Source organism: Castor canadensis, chromosome 9, assembly GCF_047511655.1.
Source record: "Castor canadensis chromosome 9, mCasCan1.hap1v2, whole genome shotgun sequence".
Taxonomy (NCBI): Eukaryota; Metazoa; Chordata; class Mammalia; order Rodentia; family Castoridae; genus Castor; species Castor canadensis.
This window is the reverse complement of record NC_133394.1, coordinates 33,516,219-33,535,226: the sequence shown is the minus strand read 5'-3', so window position 1 is coordinate 33,535,226 and position 19,008 is coordinate 33,516,219.

The following is a 19,008-nucleotide window of genomic DNA, read 5'->3' as shown; positions in this document are numbered from 1 at the left end:
GATTTTTTTTAAATTACAGGCAACACAAATTGGGTAAGAGAAGTAATTGGAGTTAGCAAAATCTCTAATTCTATAACATTACCATGATCAGTGTTGTTCTTTTACCTAGCCAGTTTCTATTACTTTTATTTTTTGATATCTCAAAGGAAAATCATTAATTTTATTTTCTATGAGGTTCCCCTTTTTCACTTTTCCAAATACATTAAATAACATTTTTCCCTACTTTAAACAACAGACAGTGTAGGACTTTCATCTCAGAGGAAGAAAATCAACGAGATAGAAGCCCGTGATTGTTCTGTGTATTGCCTGCAGTCAATTTGCTGGGCAGAATCTAGGCAGGGAGAATGGGAAACAACTCAGCAACATGGCCAGGTTGATAAGACAGAGACTGGGAATCAGGAAAACCAAGACAGCTGGAATTTTGAAGCGCAGAATAACAAAGAAGAGGTTACTACACAAGGATGCTCGGAGAGTTACCTATAAGCCTTTGAGTATTGATTTATACTCAGTAAGAAGTAAGGGAACCTGAGGCATAGGAAAGAAGCACCAAAAATAAGAAAGTAAAACAATTTCCCACCTTCTGAACCCTGGAATCATTTTCATTCTAACCGGCCATACTGAGCCATTCTAACTAGCCATACTGAGCCATTCTAACTAACTATTCTTGATAGCATAGTGAATATTGGGCTGATTCTTTAAAAGAACATCACAATAGTGGCACTAAATAAGCCCAGATTAAAATTTTCATAGACCTACTTTAACAGAGTTTAAAATGAAGCTTTTAAAAATATACCTCAACACATTAATTGCATTCTAAAAATCTCATAATCTGTGAAAGAACATAACAAAATCTAGAACTCGACTGTTCAGCACTCAACCAAAAGTTACTAAGCAAAAGAGAAGGAAAATATAAACTTTAACCAAGAAAAAAGTCAATCTATAGAAACAGACCCAGAAATAACAGACATAGAACTAGCAGAGAAGAATGTTAGTACAGCTATTATAACTGTCCCATTGCTCAAGAAAGTAGAAGGAACTGTGGGCATATTGATTTGAGAAACAGATGCACTTGAAAATTTGAATGAAACTCCTGGAGATAAAATACATAATATCTTAAATGAAAAGTGTACTGACTAAGATGAACAGCAAGTGAGATACCACAGAAAAAAAGAAGAGTGAACTTGACGACATAGCAAATGAAGAAGAAAGCACCAGTATATTAGTGGTGGAACAAAATAATAGAACATAAAATATACATGAAATTTGAGCCACAAGCGGCAAGGAGAAAAAGAAAGCTGGAAAAATATCTGACCAGATAATGAACAAAATGTTCCTAAATTTTACATAAAATATAACTCCACATATCCATGAAGCTTCATGAACTCAAAATAGAATGAACATGAAGGAAACTCTATTAAGGCACATTACAAACTAATAAAGATAATGAAAAAGACTAAATCTTAAAAGCAGTCAAAGGAAAAAAATAGATAAATTATATAGAGAGAAACAAGCATAAGAATGACAACATATTTATCAAGATAACCGTTCACCAGAAGAAATGGACTGCTGAAAGGAAAAGGTCCATTTTAGTCAATTCAGACTGCTGTAACAGAATACCTCAGGCTGGATAATTTGCAAACAAGAGAAATTTAGGTTTCACATTTCTGGAACTTGGTAAATCAACGACTGAGATACCTGCAAATTTGATGTCTGACAAGATCCTGTTCCTCATCTATGGGACATTCTTTGATCTCACACGTGGAAGGGGAAAGCAAGCTCCTTCAAGTCCCTTCAAGTCTCATTTACAAGGTATTGTTATGATTTTGACCTAAATGTCCCCCAAACACCATGTGTTGAAGGCTTGATTCACAGGGTAAATGCTATTGGGAGGTGGTAGACCCTTAAGGAGTTGGAGTCTACTTGGAGTAAGTTAGGTGATTGGGGAAAGCCACTGAAAAGGACATTGGTATCCCAGGTCTCTCTCTCTCTCTCTCTCTCTCTCTCCATGAGGTGAGCAACTCCTGCCATGATGTTCTGCCTTAACACAGGCCCAAAAGCAACAGGCCAAACATCTGTGAATAGAAACATCTGAGACCATGAGCCAAACTAAATCTTTCCTCTTTGTAAGTTTGATTATCTCATGTATATTTTCCATGGCAGTGGCAAATAGGCACTAATCCTACCTCTTGAGAATGATGCCAGATGGAAACCTAAATTGACACAGTGAAATTAAAGGCATCAGAAATGCATAAAGAGTAAAGATATTTTCTACTTATCATCCTAGAGATGGGTATTATTATCCTACTGTATAGATAAGAAAACTCAGAATTCAAGAGGCTAAAGAATTTTCCCAGAGTTACATAACCAGCAAATGGCAAAGTAGAGATCTAGGCAGATATGGTGTCAAGTTTAATGTTCATGACTATTACTCAAGATAAAGGAGGACATGACACAGAGCTAGAACTCTCCATCTTCCATCGGAAAGTGACACTGCAGCAGTTGGGAAAACTGCCATAATATGCCTAACTTAAAAGAAAAACTTAAACTCTCCTCATTTTATTCTAAAACAATAGTATGATTCATACAAGTTGATGTTAGTCACTGTTCATACATACTCACATATTTATGAGGCTTTTAAAAATAAATCTTATCAATAAAAATACAGATCAAGCACAGCTCCAATGGCTCATGCCTATAATCCTAGCTACTCCAGATGCAGGGACTGGGAGGATCATGGTTGGAGACTAGTCTAAGCAAATAGTTCTAGAGACCCCCATCTCAACCAATAGCTGGGCAAGGTGGGGAACATCTGTCATCCTAGACTGCCCAGAAAACTCAAAATAGGAGGATGTGGTCCAGGTCAGCCTGGGCAAAAAGCAAGATCCTAGCTCCAAAATGACCAGAGCAAAAAGGGCTAGAGGCATGGCTCCAACGATAGAGTGCCTGCCTAGCAAGTGAAATTCCTAGAGTTCCAACCTCAATACCTAAAAAATAAAACACAGATTGGGGAAATAAATGCAATAGGAATGAAAAACAGACCATAAAATAGATTGTTTTGTTTTAAATAAGAATGTCAGATACACAAACAAGCTCAAGCTCACACATGCACAACCACTTCAGATGCCCTATACAGAATGTCACAGGAAAAAATTTCAAGTGGTGGGAGTTTCCTTAAGTATGTTGAGGGAGAAAAAGACCATGGTACATTGCACGAAATTGGGACACCTGACTAGGTTAGGTTACTGCTATATAATGAGTAGAATAATAATTTGAATTTCATGTTATACACATGAAATTCTAAGTTTAGTTGTACCTAGTCATTATGCAAATAGGCTCTTTTTTGTCCAGCCTTGTCTGGTTTGCAAAACTATGTATGCCCAGTGATGTTGTAGAAGCTCAATCACTCTACAATAAATATAAACTATGAAAAACTCATAGAGGAAAGTTAGGAAGAAAAAAAAAAACCTTAAGTTCTGAGGCCAAGACAGCAAAATATCCAAATGTAGACATATATTTTCTTTAAATGAATGATGAAACTGAAAATAATTGGAGCAAGTGAAAGATACTGCTAACTTAATAAAATTTTTAAAAATACATGACTCTTTATGTGGCTGTCTCTGTCCTGAAAAAAACCCCAGTCTACTCTGTACCTAAATCAAAGGGCTTTTGTTCTTAGGATTTTAGGACTTTTCATTGAAATTCTGTATTTCAGATTCTAAAAGAATATGCACTAGCCAAAGTCACTGAACTTTGATATTCATTAAAACTACAGTTATCACACTTTATGCAAATTTATACGGTTAGAATAGCTCCCATTCTTTAAGCACTTAGTATATTGCAGGCATTGGTTTTGTTGTAGGTGTTGGTTGAATTTATTTAATCCTCACAACAACCTATGTGATAAACAGTATTAGTATCTCCATTTACAAATAGGAAAACTAAAGCACTGAGAGGTCAAGTTGACCCAGGTTACACAGCTGTCACATAAGGAAGCAGGATTTTAGCCTGAGCAGCCTGGCTGCAGAGAACACATTCTTTATCATTATAAGATGCTAAGTTCATTAAAAATGTGACACTTTCAGTGTGTGTGTGTGTGTGTGTGTGTGTGTGTGTGTGCATTATGTGTATGTGCTATGTGTTTTTAAATATTTAAAATAATATTTCTTAGATTTTACTATCTTAGTCATTTTTGAGCATACCATTCAGTCGTTCAGTAACAATAAGTACTTTCACATTGTTGTACAACCATCATCATATCTTCAAAAGCCTTTTCACCTCTAGAACTAGAAGCGTGGCTCAAGTGGTAGAGTGCTTGCCTGGCAATCACGAGGCCCTGAGTCCATCCCCAGTAGTGAGGAAAAAAAACCTGAAACTCTTTAACCACTAAACACTAACTCTCTACCTCTTCCCTCCCCTACTTTCTCTGACAAGCACCATTTTATATAGATATATATATGTACCTGTGTATATATATATATATGAATTTGACTACTTTAGATAGCTCATATAAATGGATTTAATATTTGTCTTTTTGTGACTGGTTTATTTCATTCATCATAATGTCATCTAAGTTTATCTTTATTATAGAATACTTCTTTTTAAGGCTGAATAATTAATATCCCATTATATATATACATATACATATATATATATATGTACATGTTTTTATCCATTCATTCACCAATGTAAAATAATATTACTTTTGCCTTTTGGCTAATGTGAATAATGCTGCTATTAATATGTGTACATATTATATTTCTTCGAGACCTGGCTTTCAGTGATTTAGGTATATACTCAGAACTACTGCTGGATTATATACTAATTTGATTTTTAACTCTTTGAGAAACCATCATAGTATGTTCCATAGCAACTGTACCATTTTAGACAATGCATAAGGGTTCTATTTCTTCCCATTCTCACCAAAACTTCTTTTATTTTATTTATGCAATACTTCTGCATGCTAGGCAAGTGTTGTACCACTTGAGCCATGCTCTCAAACCTTTTGGTTTTTGAGATAGGGTCTTGTAGCTACCTTTGCCTGGAATGGCTTCAAACTTGAAATCCTCCTGCCCCTGCCTCCCAAGTAACTGGGATTATGATGTTTACCATGCCTGGCTCCAAAACTTTGTCATAGTTGCCATCTACATGGTTGGGGCTTGGGGTATGTGTTTTAAGTTGAAGTATCTAGCTTCTGTATTTTGAGCTACAACATAAACTATAGAGTTTATCTCACTTTGAATGTTTGCTATGACCAAGCCTTCTATTAAGAAAGGAGGTAATAGGTATAAAGGCATAATTTATACCAAATGATATCTCATATATAGCCTTATGCTTTTCACATATGACTCTGACTTTTTTTTATTCATTTATTCACGTGTATGTATGTTGTTTGGATCATTTCTCCACCCTGCCCCCCCTCACTTCCAGGCAGAACCTGTTCTGCCCTTATCTCTAATTTTGTTGAAGAGAAGACATAAGCATAATAAGGAAGACAAAGCATTTTTGCTAGTTGAGATAAGGATAGCTATACAGAAACATTCCTAGCATTGCTTCCATGTACAAATGTGTTACAACCCATGTTGATTCATCTGTAACTGATCTTTACACTGGTTCCTGATCCCCTTCTCATGTTAACCTCTGTCACTTTAAGGTTTCTGTATTAGTTCCTCTAGAGTGGGGACATCAAACACATTCACGATTTAGGTTTTGTATCTATTCTCATATTTCCTGTATGTGCTCTCCCCTTGTCATGTGATCCAAGTCCAACCACATTGCTGTATTTGCCCTAGATCTAAAGTCTGCATTGAGGGAGAGCATACGATTTTTGGTCTTCTGTGCCTGGCTAACCTCGTTCAGAATGATGTTCTCCAGTTCCATCCATTTATCTACAAATGAGAAGATTTCATTCTTCTTCATGGCTGAGTAAAATTCCATTGTGTATAAATACTACGTTTTCTTGATCCACTCATCAGTAGTGGGGCATCTTGGCTGTTTCCATAACTTGGCTATTGTGAATAGTGCTGCAATAAATATGGGTGTGCAGGTGCCTCTGGAGTAACCTCCTGAAACACAGAGTCACTTCTGGTTGACCAGAAGTCAAATAAGACGTTTTGGTTTAAAAAAAAATAAAACTTTTTCCAAAAGATATGTAACCAAATGTCCTTTCTCAGTTTCTGTCCCAGGGTCTCTGTATCTGTGGGCTGCCTTCCTCTGGAGGTTTGAACTCACAGAGCTTGAATCTCACAGTCTATCAGTCTTTAATGACAGGGGAAGTAAAAGCAATAGAAACAGAAGAGTATCTAAGACACCAGGGTGGTGGAGCATTTGCACCACCAGCTCTTGAATGTGTGACCACTGATCAGATCGTCAGAGCTACTCTGTTTTCCTCAGTGGTTCTCAGATCAGGGAGACCTGGTTTCCCCATCAGATTTTGCATGCTCCAACACACTGTCCCATAAATGCCTCAATCTTCCTACCTTACACATACCCCTGTAGTTTTGGAACCTGCATGTCTATCAGGAAGGTTTTAAACAAAGACATATGCATAACCAAAACTAAAAAAAAATGAATTTTATAACGCCATTCTTGATTTTTAAAACATAACTTTAGTGAGATATTTTTTGCTGTACAGAGCTACATTCCTTTTGTGTTCTGATGTACATCTTAAGATTTATCTTTTACTTTACTAGGAAAACAAGAAAGAAGTTTTCAGTACAAGGTGACTGAGAAGAAAATGAAAATGAAATATTTACTTAGCTCCAGATTAAAATGAGCAGAAAGCAAATAGAAAATTTTCAAAATGAGTGCATCCACCAACACCAACCACCATATACTTTCCCTGATTTAAAAAATGAAGAAAAATACATTTTCTTATATTTAGTCTTAAATTCCAATATTGATTCATGTCCATAAGTCAGATTTCAAGCTGAGAAATCATCGGAGTCATCTGACAGCAAAGAAAACATGTATCACTTGTTATTTTCTTTTTTAAGTTGGTGTGCATAAAAGTTTAAAAACAGACATTTCCTGGTAATTCACAAATTTTCCCTGCAAACACGCTGGATAAGTGGTTGCTGCATCATCCACATAGTTAACTTACCACATTGACAAGGAGAGACAAATATGCCACTTAAATGCACCTCCTTCAACTGGTAGCACAAAAGCCAAAACAATGATTCTAATAACTGGTTCTGTATCAATAACTTAAGCTGGCAGCAAAGTGAGGAGAGGTTCAAAGGTCAAGTTATATGGACATTAAATTCAAAGTAATGTATTGAGCTATTAAAATGTATAGGAACCAGCCCATGGAAAAGTCTAGAAATTTCTAGCTACAGGTAGATTTCTAAATCTCAGCAGAAGTGACCTCTGACCTCTGGTGCAGTATATAAGCCAGGCTGACAAGCTAAATAATCTTTTGACCTCAAACCTGAGGAATAAAACCAAACCACAGAAAACTCACCAAGTATTTTCCCAAATAGGCTAAAAAATAAAAGGTGTTGTAACTTTATGTGTTTAGATCATTCAAACTATGTGAAGTGAGGTGGGGAGAAGAGAGGACAAATCTCAACACAGTTATCAACTAATGGTAAGTATGATATTTTTCAGATAATCCATTTTGACTAAAGAATTGATAATAATTGAAACCATTTGTTGAGTGATTACTGTGCATACTTTTTCTAGTTTAGTATTTATAATAACCATATAAGGTAGGAATTATGTTCCATATTTTACTCATGAAGTTCAGTCATTGACCAAAAATACAAAGCTACTCAATGACAGAGCAGGTCTTTTTTCTTTTTTTTTTTTTGTCTTTTCTTTTTTGATGCTGGGATCAAACCCAGGGCCTCACGCATGCTAGGCAAGCACTGTACCACGGAGCTACATCCCAGCCCCAGACCAGGTCTTTAAAACTCTATCTTGCTTGATACCAAAATTCATGTTTTTTCCCCATTTTATGATGCTACCTTTCATAGTAACTACTAGAAACAGTAATTAATAATTTAACACACATCTGTTGCAGAAAGCATGTTAGAAAGCTCCAGCCCTGAGAAGTCATACATTCTTGAAAGATGCAATGTTCATTTCTACATGCTTTGATTCCTGGCTTGATGTTTGCAAGCGAGAAATTTATAGGCAAGTGAATTCTGACTACTATTTCTTAGCACATGCTCTGTTTTTAGCATAAAGCAATTCTTTTACCTCTTTGTCTTTCTCCCCATCTCCCAACCCCTCAGTAAACTGTTAATTCCCTTGTCTAGACCTGAAGCACTCCTTTCCTAGATAGCTATAACCTTCTTCCCACCAGTGAATGGTGTTAGGAGTAACACCATTGCCAAAGCTATTTTCCATGCCTGCCACTTTCATAATGTTTTTTTAATGTGAATTCCCTAAGGTTTCTCAGGATATTAGTAATTACATGACTATAGGTACTTCCCTTCAGGAGCCCACTTCATACCACCTGTCTGTTCCGTCTACTATTATAACCAGCTGCTTTATGTATTAGGTACTATGGAGGATAAACTATACTCTATCCTAGACAAGCTGGCTCCTTTACATTTCTCTTCATCTTGAAGGTTCATACAAACTGCTTCAAGTCATATTTGCAGAACCAGCTGCCAAAGAAGAAATGCAAGATTAGCAAAGGCCTTTCCTGACTTTTATGAAAACTTTTGAAGTGATCTGCAACACTGTTCACCCCAGAGATTCTTCTTCACCAAATTGTTGAATTTGGCAATCAGAATGAAACTGAGAGACCAATTCAAATGGATCTGAAAAATCAGCTTTTAGTTTGAAGTGGACAAATGACACTGTACTCTAGCAAGAGGGGCATTCCAGTTACAGTAGAAACTGGCCTTTGCTTTGCCATACTCCATCTATTACCAGTATTCCTCTTTGTTTTCAAATCTATACTTTAAAGAGAAAGACCTCCAGTTGAGGATTGGGTGATGGTACTCCTCTCAGCCAGGCAATGTTCTTTTCTATTCACAGCCACTCCTTGGCCAAACTGCAGAAAGTTTGTTAACTTATGCTACATGACTGTTCATCACAGCCAAGGAAGCAACCTCAGCTCCACTCAGCAGTTCACCAGTGGAAGCCCATCATGGTGTGTGTTAGAAGACTTAGAGTATCTCTCATGCTGTTTTCTCTGGGCCTGCAATTTGTAAAGTCACTGTGAGCCAGAAGCTGCCAGTGTCCATTTTTGTCACTTGGTGCAAAGGACTTGCCTGAAAAGGAAAGCAGCACGAAGTAGAGACAACCAAAGAAGAGATTCCTGCCAGCATCATGTGAGTGCTTGGATTTAACAATGCCTGAAGACAAAATCATCCCTTGGACTTTCTAGCAATGCAAGCCAATAAATCTGTATGCTTTTTTAGCTTAAGCAAGGATAGTTGAAATATTTTTGTCACTTGCAATTGCATGAGCTTTATATCATAAACAGTGAGTAGTTCAGAAAAGATAGCTATGTGAGGTATATTTCACAATAGAAAACAGATGGCACTCTGAAATTGGATAATTTTAGAGGATTTTTAAAATTAAGTTGTGTTTACAAAGGTGTAGGGAGGGTTAAGCAGAACCACAGGACTGTGAGTTAACTTAAGGGTGGTTAGAGTGATGCTAAAATCATCTTTTGCCCTAGAAGGACAAGGGGAGCGAGCATTTATCAGAACACAAACAGAAAGACTCATATAGAAAAATTGACCTTGAAAAAAGCTGTGATATCTAGTCAAGGGTAATAGCTAGCTTAAAGTGAACTTGCGGGAAAAAGGCCAGGGAAATACATACACTGTCCTCACTCAAGCTGTAATTTCCCACCTGGATTTCTACTGGCCATACTCAGCTAAAATTCAGAGAAGACTAAGATATAATCTATACCAGTCTTGTCAACCAGGGCAGATATCCAGGTTTAAAAGGATTAAAGTTGATCTGTAACTTCAAGTGAAAGACATTCATATTCATCACAGGTTACATGCTTTGCCCTTCACTTTTGTCCTTCATCTAGTTGAAAAACACACGTTATCACCTCAGTCCTATGAGCTTCTGTATCATCATGAAGTGATGTCATTTCTATCATGTCACTCATCTTTCAAGGTCACCAGTGAATGTGATTGTTTTACAGTGTCTACAGTGTCTGTGAGTCTTCAGCTGCCTCCAGAAAAGCATGGGCATCTATTCATAATTCAGTCCCATGCATTTGTATCCACAATACTAGTCATTATTAACTCCCCATGAAGTCATTGTTTTAAACAAGAAAAAGACAGAAAAGCAGTAGAAGCACACACAATATGAGTCTCACCCACCTGTTCCTACAGTTAATGAACGTGTTCAGGGTTGGACTTTGTAGAGTACTGCAATTTTATATTATAATATTGTTATTTACAGTCAATTCTAAATTCTGTGGAACAGATAGTATTTCATAGGCAGTGTAAAGTTCAAGTTGCATTTTCATTTCACATCTCATTGTCAAGTGTCTAGTATTTTTCAAACTGTAGCTGCCAGCCAGAAACTGCTTTTCAAATAGAAAATAATTGTTAATAAAGAAGGGCATGGCTTTTTTTCCAGAATTCTGAGTGTCTGTGATGTGGTTTTCTGGTTGAGTTTGTCATAAACTTGAAGAGCATCTATGTCTGGCATACATACTTCCTTTGTTAGAAAGTGTCCTATGCTATGAGGCCCAGAGAACAGAACAGCCTGCACTGCTTACCTAGACCTGTTGCAGAACTAGTTCTTCTGATAGCTCTGACTTAAACTTTTGAGCTATGAATTACAATAACTGAATGAGTGGAAATACCCAAATACACACATTACCTACAAAACCCTAACTGATCATAGGTGTCTGCCTTTTTCTAAGTGCATATAAGTTATAGTAACTTAGAAAGGATATCACATTTTGCCCATTAGCCCACTCATATTTCAGACCCTAAAATTCTACTTTTTGTCCTGCCTTCTATAATGTATCTATCTTATTAAGTCATCCAGAGTCCTTGCTACTTTCTACTTTTACCAATCTCAGTTAGCACAATGTTAGAGAATGAGGTGTTCAGTGAAATATCAAAAAGCTATAGTTCCATCTAGGTTACATTATAATGAAGATAAGGAGCATTGACATAACCCTTGAGAACCATGCCCTTATTAAGTAAATGAATGCCCCTAAACTTTCTGATGAGAAATTCATTGTAGTGTTTATCCCTGGTCTTAGTAGAGCTGCTATTAGATTTGGGCCAAGATTCCATCTGGCTTCTGTAAGACACTGCTCATTATAGCATAGAGCTAATTTGCATCTCTAGGGATTCATTTCAGTTCATGATCAATATCTAATAACCATTGGAAAATCTGGGCATTTACATTTCTTCAGTGCACAGTCACCAGAGTAAATGCTTTTAGATCAGGCCTAAGAAAGTCTTAAGGAAAGATTTATAGAATCAGTGGGCCCATATTACAATGTCTTTTCTCAAAGAGGTCTGGACTAACCCTCATTTAAGAGGCTTCAGGAGTTTGAACTAAGTTAGATTTTAAAATTTTATAGAAGGCATGAAGCCCTCGAAGGATGTAAGTTTCTATACTGTGGACCATAAAATGTTCTACTTATATATGCCAAACACCCATTTAGTAGGTTGTCTATATATTTACTTCTAGCAACTCCTTCATTAATAAAGCATTGTCACAGATCCCTGCAAATCAAAGTTCTATGATTACTATTCCAACTGTATGGATTATTATAGTGCTAACACTCACCTCTGACCAGTAATTGCTACTAAATATCCTCTACAAATCTGAGGATCCCAATACTCACATTGAGATTAGTGACTCCAACTACACTGTATTATCCCCTCCATCATCTCTGGCCTAAAAGAAGCCATCAAAGAACTTTTCAAAGGAACTTTTTTCCCCCATACCAAAGCATGTTTTAGTGTCTTGGTGAATGGTGGGTCCTTTCAGTCCTTCCAAAGAGTAGAATTAGGGAATCACTGAGCCCTTTTGTTTATATTTATTCAAATATTCCTAGCTCCCTAAGCCTTCAGACTCTTTTCCCTCAATATACAGGCCTAATTGTTATTATTATAGTGCAGAATTCAATTAGCAAACATAGCATACAACTAGTGCTGTTCTAAAGTCTAGGAGATGCTGTATAAAATATGGACTACCAAGTGAGTATCACCATGAAAATGACTTTAACCTGACCAATCCCTGTTTTTCTCATACTTTCATATTCTAAAACATTTAGAAATTTATGGCCATACATCTTCCAAGGCTCCTGCTGAAGCAGACTAATCAATTCTTCTATCCTTCTGAATGTGTTCTTTACTAGGGAAGGCAGATTGGAACTTCTCAAACTGGACTATGTTGGACAATAGCTCTCAGTTTAAATCTAAGGAATGAGAGTTGGTGAAGTTGAGTCCTGAAGAAAATCAGTACCTGGTTGACTCAACAACCTTACACTTAATTGTTGAAAAGCTTCTAAGCAGAAGGGACTATTTGGGGGAGGCACTTGGTTAGAGTCTGCCTACCCAAGCAAGAGAATTTGGAGAGTTCAAGGTCTCAGCCCTCAGACCAGAGGTGGGCTTAAGTGGTAGAGTGAGTGCTTACCTAGCAAGCACCAGGCCCTGAGTTCAATTCCCAGTACTGAAAAAAAAAGTTTTTATCCATGTCTGTATCATCTCAAATGTCCCAATCCCCTTCTTCAGAGAACAACTTCTTCATTACCAGTTTTCTCAGTTGAAAAATCCTGGCAGACATGATCATTTAATTGATGCTGCAATTGCACATATTCTATTACCAACCCTCAGCTTGGGCCTTAGTCAGTTGTGCCCTGCAGCAATAGAAAATGAGAAATTCCTTCAAAGCTGCCCTACAGGTCTTGTTCTCCATGTGATTGTATAAGTTTGTATCTCTGAACTTCTCTTTTTCCTAGGCAAGCTCTTAAGGAAAGAAGTCACCTATTGCGTGATGGTTATAGTCCCTATATTGCCATCGTGATCTCTCAATGAGATGCCTCTCTCTGCACATCGTCCAATACCACCATCAATGACAATTTAGGTAACAGTGGTCTCTTTCCATGCCACACATTACTCATTCCCACCTTACTTGGCAATATACTTGTCCCTGTACTCACCCGGATTACAAGAAACAATTCCAGAACCTTATTTGGATGCTCTTTTTTCTGTGGTCACTTCCATTAGAAGTAAGTCCCAAATACAATACCAATTACATTATTATTCAGCATTGTAGCAGGAAAGAGATGGTACACACATTCAGATTAAAATCATACAAAGAAGGCTTATTTACAAAGGGACAATTTATCAAGATGATGATATAGGGAAAATCACAAGTGATAGTGCATTATTCCAGGTTGTCACCACCCATAGCCCAAAGAGAGGAAACAATTTTCAGAATCTGAAAGTCGAGAAATAAGTATAGAAAGTGGCTTTTACAGAGTCTAGAGAAAGAGCATTCCAGAAGGAAACAAGAGTGTAGAGGCCCTGAGAGTCCAAAGGAAGAGCCAGTCCCTGGGACAGAGTAAAGAAAAGAGAAAAAGTGTTAGGAAAATGGGCAGAGAGGGAATAGAGACTATAGGCATCATAGGATTTATAAGGCTTTTATTTTTACTGTACACATTTTGGGAAGATTACAGAAGATTAGAGCAGACTATCAACTTAATTTTTAAAAGGATCACACAGGAATCTCTAGAAGCAACAGACATGAAGACAAGTTACAAGTTAATTCAAGTGATAGTGGCTTGTACCAGCATAGTAGTGATTCTAGTTACATTTTGAAAAATAAATGTGTAAGAATTGCCAAGGACTTGAATGTGAGTTATAAGAATAAGAAGAAATAAAGAGTAAAATTTATGGTCTGAGCAGCTTAAAAATGAATTTGTCTTGACAAAGTGGCAGAGTATAAGAGGTTTGAGGAGGACAAACAGGAATTCTTTCTTGAGCATGTTAGTCTTGAAGTGCTTTTAGAAATTCAAATAGATGTAAAAAGTAGGCAACCAGGTACATAGTCTGGGGTTCAGGGAAAAGCTTGAGTCAGACATAATCTGGGAGCATCAACACATAGATGGTACTGAAAGCTAGTACAAGACAAGACCAACTGGATGGGAGACATTAATAGAGTGCCATCAATTTCAAATTTGAACTAGCCGTTGAGAAAATTTCATTTTAGCTTCATTATTCTGAGTATCTTTAAAATTGTGGATGGTTCAGAGACTATTCTGTTTCTCAATGAAAGTATATAAAGTCCTTATTTAAAATGGCAAAACAGGGTGGCCAGACTGGTAAAAAAGAACATGGGTCGGAGAGAAAATACAATCATGTTAGGTTTGCATTTCATTTCCTTGTTTCACACATGAGAAGTAGGCCAGCAAGGACTTAGTGAAGGCTTCATCAAAACTCCCATGCTAGCCATGAATGAGACATGGCTAGCAGTTAGACCTTTTGGAGGAAAACCTTTTTTCAAGTTTAATTCAAAATAATTTCTCAAGATTTTCCTCAGCAATCCTTTGGGGGCCATAGAGAAAAGAATTATATGGATCCACCAGAGATAGTAGATATGCTTACAGCTTGTCCTATAATAAAACCACTAAGGCCCAGAGAAGCTTTGAGGATTTTGAATAAGAGTTTTGCTCCTGGACAAATTGTTTTGACATTTTTTTGATTGCAGGTGCTGATGCTCTGTGTCATTCCTGCCCTAGTGTTTGCTCCAGTTTTGCATTGTAGGATAATAAGGTATCGGTATTAAATGACTTGTCAAGCGTCACAGAACAAGTCAGAAATTGGCTGTCCTGATTCCAGCCCTGGATTTACTGCCTTGTTTTCTCACTTCAACAAAGGCTTTCTTTAAAACCATGCACAGTCACCACCAAATGTCAGTTTTCTACACACTAATAAGACCGGGAACAGTTTGGAAGTCTGTCTTTTAAACTCTTGTTCCTAGTGGCCCTTTAGCCTTCAAATTTTGAGTGTGAGTTTCCAATTTGAAAAATAATGGAGAAAGAAGACAGAAATAAACCTTGGGTACAATGAGAAAAATAAATTTATCAAGCAATATACAGCTGTGAAATCCCTTACCAGAGGATTGTCAGGACATGTCATGTATTATTTCATGGCACTTTAGAAATATTTTTATTTTGCTGACCTAGTTAGTTGTATCTCATAGGAGTGCAGACAACACTGAACCAGGCAATAAAAAAACTTTGGGGCTGGTGTTCCTCCTGATGGGACTGTGTATAAACAGGACAAAACTCAGTTTCCCCACCAGTACAGCTGGACCATAACACTTGTTTTCTCTATCTTATGAGTGGCTGTGACAATCAGGCAAGATATTACATGTTAAAATATAAGCACTAAACAAAAACAATAAATGAGAATGAAAATAATAGATGATATTAAATAGTCCCTTCGACTAGGTACTATGCTAAGTACTTGTCTCTAAATCTGCACAGCAGCTTCATGGCAATTTAAGTATGATTTTACTTTTATTAATCTGTTTCATGGCTAATATATTCAAGTGCTAGCAGTGCATGATTCCTGGGGCTGTTCTTACATGGATATTAAAACTGAATCATGAGCTAGCTGCCTTCTCACCCACCTATTACTTTGACCTTGCTAAGTGATGAGCCAATTTGAAGAAAGCCAAGAAATGCACCACAGCCTCCAATCCACAAGTGAGTTGTGACGGGAACTATGGAAGCCCCAGAATTCCACACAAGGATTTTGGCTTAAAAGTAACAAAGTGATTAAAGCAGAAGGAAGTGCTACAGTGAGCCAGTTAGGAAATTGGTTTTGAAGCAGTGTTTGCATAGCAATCATACTGCATTTGTATCTAATGAATAATGTATTTATAACATATGCAATGTATGTAAATATATACAATGCATATATAATATATGTATAATGCAAAATATTTATAGCCAAATTTTCTTGAAATCTTTTTCCATACTTTGCAGAAGGTGAGGAAAATAGCAATTGTCCTTGATGATAGCTAATAGCTCTTAGTCACTCCACCTACCCCCTTGCATGACTACTGAGTGGGAATTTATTCAGGCAGGAGGTATACAGGTAAGAGCTTCAAATTTCTCTTGCCTGTCTTTGCTAACTCCGTTCTAATCACTTTAATCCTCTACCTTCTCTCCTCTCTTTCATTTTAATTTTTCTCCTTTTTCTTCCTTCCCTTTCAATTCTCTCACTGCTATCTTCTCACTACCCTCTTCTGTCTCCACCTGTCCTCGTTTTCTCTCTCTTTCTCCCTCTCCTCCTCCTTCCTACTGATAGAAGGGCCTTTATTCTCACTCCCCTGCATATTGCTAGTCTCCACTGCTCCCATAACCTGCTGGCTTCCTATCAGAAAAGACTGTTCCCCTGATTCCACACCACTTATTGATCCCAACATTGTCATGAACCACCTCTGACCTCTCCATGTCTCTGTGATGTAGTGCACCAGCAAGTATTGATGCTCCTGTCCAGCCTCTTGCAGATCCAGTCATCTATGACCTGGTCCTGTCATTCCACCACTTACTCCCTACTGGTGCATGTTGCTGAGTTCCCCACATGCCTGCCCAAGATACAATATCCATACATGAAAAGATTGTAGTCCAGTGAGACAATATGGGTATGTTGGTAACACAGGGGAAAATAAGGACCAATCTGGGGGAACTGAAACTAAGAGTAATAAAAAGTAGAAGGGATTAATATGGACGCAAGTGGTAGAGAAACTTCACAAAGAAGATAGAATTTGAAACCAGAGTGGAATGGTAAAATTAAGCAGAGGAGTCAAGAATTTTTTATAAACAAAAATCTGTGTGTTGCTAGATGATGAATTCAAGGCACAAAATTGAGAAAGCTTCTGAAGGCAACTCATGGACATCTATGTTAAGAAGGAGCACATGATCGAAACACCAGGGAGAAGTGGTTGGATGGAAAGGGGCAGAGGTCTGGGTTAGCTTGAGCCCAACAGGAAACATAGGGCAGATTCCCAACAGGACATGAGAAGTCAGGTGTTTGTGAATATGTTGGCACCCAGGGGTCCACCCTGGCACTGAAGGCTCAGAGGAGTAGAATAATTCCATTCTAGAAGAATGAAACTCCTTATATACTTGCCAAACTTCATGCTTATTGGTGCAGGGAAAGGGTAGTTCTGAGCCCAAACCATTCAGAACTGCCTGCCAATTGGCTGAACCAAAGCATGCTTAAACTAACAATGAATGCACTTCATTGGCTACAGGAGAAAATCCAAGTGGCAGAAAATAAGATTGGGCATATTGGTGATGACCAGATTCTGATAAAGCTTGGTAGGGGAAAGGGGTCTTAGAAGTTTAGGGGTTTTTTTGTTGTTGTTCTATGAGAAAATGGAAATTCATTTGCCACTCACATTTCAACAAAAACCAGGACTGAAGCATCTGCTAAAAATTCTGGTCCAAGACTTGTTTTAGTTCTAGGCATATCATATTTCCTTAGTCTAAATGCATAAAAGGCTGAATTTTAATAATAAAGTGAAAGCTAGATATGTTTTATAATCACTTTCACTGCAAGATTTCTTTACCTTATAAACTACATTGCCATGGTCATCTGGTTGATTTGCAAGCGTCCCGCTTATGTGTTGTTTTTCAAGAATACAATCACAGTCTGAAAGTACCCTTTGCTCATGTCTCCCCATTTAGTAGGCAAGAAAACAACCACTTTTGCCTTAAATCTTAGAGTTATTCTAAATTAAAGGCAATAAAATATCCAAAGTACCTTCAATTAGCCAATAGAAATATGCCACATGAGTGTGTCTATTAATTTTAAGAATGCCTCCTTTTCTGCAGCCTAGCATTTGACTTGAGAAGTGAAAAAGATTGATTCAGACCCAAATCAGGGTCACTATGGGCAGAAGTGTGACCATCTGACTCTCAGTTTCAAATTTTCGTATTTAAAGAGTAAGAATTCAGGGCCAGGCACCAGTGGATCACACCGATAATCCCAGTCACTTGGGAGGCAGACATAGGAGTATCTCAGTAGGAGCACAATCTAGGTCAAAAAAAGTGAGACACTCCACATCTCAACAAATGAGGCAGATATGGTGGTTTACATCTGTAATCCCAGCTACACTGGAGGCATAGATAGGAGAATCACAATCCAGGGCCAGTCCCAGGCAAAAAGCACAAGACTCTGAAAAATAACTAAAACAAAGGGCTGGAGGTATGGCTCAAGTAGTACAGTACTAGCCTAGCAAGTGATAAGGCCCTGAGTTCAAACCCCAGTACCAACAACAAAAGAACAACAACAAAGCTAAAGAATGTAGACCTGTCACTGTTAGAGTAGATATCAGTATAGATGCAGAGAGCCACAGCCATGCAAGTTTTGTTGGGCTACTTCAGAAAAGATGACTGTCAGAAGATGACCAAATTAGTCTGGGTTCTCAGGAGAAGTTGAACCCATAGCTCTCTGTGAATTTGTGGAATGTCCCTAATATATTAACCCGAATTTTTTCAGATGCAAATAACAGAAACTCAAGACAACCACCTGGAGCAATGACTTAAAGCTACAGGAACCTGGACTTCAGAACCTAATACTGTTGGGTTTCTCTCCTCTCTGTCTCTCTCTCTCTCTCTCTCTCTCTCTCTCTCTCTCTTTCACCAATTGGTGCTTGCTGTGTGCTAGAGAGAATGAGCATTTTCTTTTTTTCCCTTGCATTGCAAACATGTTTTGCTATGTTTTAAGAAAACGACCACCATCCAGAGAGTTTTATGTTCTTCCAATTTTGTAATTTGAGTCAAAATGAATTTCCCTCTTCTACCATACACATGTCAGTCTTGGCAAAGAAGTTTTATTGATACACTGCGGGTCATGACTCTCATTCACAGTGGAAGGGTCAATTGACCCAGGGTGTAACCTGGACCACACTCCTATCCCTATAGCAAGAATGAATCTAGCAGTGCTATCACTTGGAGGCCAGATATGTTCATTGAAAATACGTCCAGAACCATATAGAAATTGGGGAGAAGGGCGAATTCCCATAGAAAGAGATATT